The following is a 3,167-nucleotide window of genomic DNA, read 5'->3' as shown; positions in this document are numbered from 1 at the left end:
TAAAACTGTCTTTATTTCAAGAGCATGCAATCAGGAGCCAGGGTACAGTGGTCTGATGAGGCGTACGTGGGTGTAAATGGTAGAAAAACAAAATTTATTGCATTCATGCTACTTGGAACAAATTGGTATCAAAGTCCATCATATGCTGCATACCTTCCATGTTGGAACTCAAGACAGTGTACTTCTCTGTGATCCAGGTAATGGCCAGATCCAGAACTGCTTAGCTTCAGCAAGCTTGCTATGTCATGTGCCTTTAGACCATCATGCTATAAAACCTGCTACAGGATCCAAGGATGAATCTAAATTTGGTCACCACTTTGAAGATGACACTTTTTTTATTTATTTATTATTAAATTTATTAATCGCCCATCTGGCTGGTCACCCAGCCACTCTGGGCAATGTACAACATAGAATAAAAACAGTTTAAAACAATAACATTCTACAATAAAAACATTTTCTAAAATACCCTAACCCACCCCAAATGCCTGCCTGAACAACATTTTTAATGCATGACGGAAGCTCATTAAAGAGGGGGCATGATGGAGTTCCCTAGGGAGGGAGTTCCACAGAGTGGGGGCCACCACAGAGAAGGCCCTCTCCCTCGTCCCCACCAGTCTAGCTGTCCTGGCTGATGGGACAGAGAGAAGGCCATCCAAGGCTGATCTTGTTAAGCGGCCTGTCTGGTGTTGCTGGAGGCGCTCCTTAAGATAGGCTGGGCTGGAACCATATAGAGTTTTAAAGGTCAAAACCAACACCTTGAATTTGGCCCGGAAAACAACTGGTAACCAGTGCAACTCCTTCAGCACTGGAGTGATGTGATCTCGCCGGCGGCTGCCTTTAATCAGGCGAGCCACCGCGTTCTGTACCAGCTGCAGTTTCCGAACCGTCTTCAAGGGTAACCCCACGTAGAGCGCATTACAGTAGTCTAAATGAGAGGAGACCAGGGCATGTACTACCGATGGGAGCAGATGGTCGGGAAGGAAGGGGCGCAACCACCGTATCAGATGGAGTTGATACAGCGCTGTCCAGCTCACAGCTGACACCTGAGCCTCCATGGACAGCTGGGAGTTCAAAATGACCCCCGGGCTGCAGACCTGGTCTTTCAAGGGTAGCCGTACCCCATTCAACACCAGGTCAACATCCCCCAGCCTCCTCTTGTCTCCCACCAAAAGTACCTCGGTCTTGTCAGGGTTCAGCTTCAGCCTATTCCTCCCCATCCAGCCACTCACTGTCTCCAGACATTTGGACAGGGATTCTACGGCCAACCTTGGTGAAGATTTGAATGACAGGTAGAGCTGCGTGTCATCCGCATATTGATGACACTGCACCCCAAACCTCCTGATGATAGCCCCCAGCGGCTTCACATAGATGTTAAATAGCATTGGGGAGAGGATGGAACCCTGTGGCACCCCACAAGTAAGTGGCCACGGGTCCAAAACCTCCTCTCCCAGTGCTACCCTCTGGTACCTGCCGGAGAGGAAGGACCGGAACCACCGCAATACGGTGTCCCCAATGCTCAACCCCTCCAGGCGGTCCAGGAGGATACCGTGGTCAACGGTATCGAAAGCCGCTGAGAGGTCGAGGAGAACAAGGAAGGAGCATTCACCCTTATCCAGAGCCCTCCTCATATCATCTACCAAGGCGACCAAAGCCGTTTCTGTCCCATGCCCAGGCCTGAAGCCCGACTGAAATGGGTCTAGATAATCAGTTTCTTCCAAGTGTGCCTTCAACTGCATCGCCACCACCCGCTCAATCACCTTGCCCAAAAATGGCAGATTTGAGACTGGGCGAAAGTTGTTCAAAACTTGAGGATCCAAGGAGGGCTTCTTTAAGAGCGGTCTTATCACTGCCTCCTTGAGGGCTGATGGCATCACTCCCTCCTCAAGGGAGGCATTCACCACCGCCTTGATCCCCTCACCAAGTCTCTCTCTGCAGCCCATAATGAGCCAAGATGGGCAAGGATCAAGTAAGCAGGTGGTCGGCCGTACAGATGAAAGCACCTTGTCCACTTCATCAGGAGGAAGAAGCTGGAACCGATCCCACAAAACCGGTTTGCCACAGGCCGCCTCTTGCTCCCTAACTGTATCCACAGTGTGCAGAGTAACACACCTAATCTGATCAATTTTATCTGCAAAGTGCCTTGCCAAGGCCTCACAGGAGGCCATAGAATGCTCCAGTGGTTCCGGAGCCACAGGACCAACCAGGCTCCGGACCATTGGAACAGCCTCCTGGGACAGCACTCTGCAGACGCGATGGAGGTAGCATAATATTCCTTTTTTGCTGCCTTCACCGCCACGTGATACAGCTCTAGCCCGTGTCTGATCGTCTTTGGAGCGAGACTTCCACCACCGGCACTCTAGCCGTCTCACCTCCTGTTTCAGAGCTCGTAACCGCGGATTGAACCATGGTGCAGTCCGAGCCCTGTTCAGGGGGAGAGGGCGTTTCGGAGCCACCTGATCTAATGCCTCAGTGATTGCGGCATTCCAGCCACCCACCAGGGTCTCGACCGAGTGGCCGTTGGCATGCCCCAGAGAATCCCCAAGCGCGTTCAGGAATCCATTTGGATCCATAAGACGCCTGGGGCGGACCATTTTAATGGGTCCTCCACCCCTGTGGAGGGGTTGTGGAACCGAGAAGTCCAACGTCACCAGATAGTGATCTGACCATGACAAGGGGGGGTGGATATACCCCCGACTTCCAGATCACTCCCCACTTCTCCAGAAACAAACACAAGGTCTAGTGCATGACCGGCTACATGGGTGGGCCCAGTTAGAATATGGTGCAGCTCCCAGGAGGCCATGGTCTCCATGAAGTCCCGAGGTGCTCCTGTGAGGATGGCCTCTGAATGTACGTTGAAGTCCCCCAACACCAGTAAGTTAGGGGACTGTACACGCACATCAGAGACCACCTCAAGCACCTCGGCCAGGGAATCAGTCATGCAGCGGGGTGGACGGTACACGAGCAGAATCCCCAGACTGCCCTTCGGGCCCAACCTCCAGTACATGCACTCAGCAACCTTGGTCTCCCGGAGAGGGGGTCTGGTGAAGACCAAGGACTCTCAGTAGATAACAGCCACGCCCCCTCCCCGATCCCCAGCCCTCGGCTGCTGTGCATACGAAAATCCAGCTGGACACATGGCTGCAAGGGTTGGAGCAGCAGCCTCGGCC

The sequence above is a fragment of the Heloderma suspectum genome, chromosome 4 (genome assembly GCF_057233095.1).
Source record: "Heloderma suspectum isolate Gila_16-S chromosome 4, 16-S_ref, whole genome shotgun sequence".
NCBI classification, from domain to species: domain Eukaryota; kingdom Metazoa; phylum Chordata; class Lepidosauria; order Squamata; family Helodermatidae; genus Heloderma; species Heloderma suspectum.
This window is presented reverse-complemented; position numbering follows the sequence as displayed.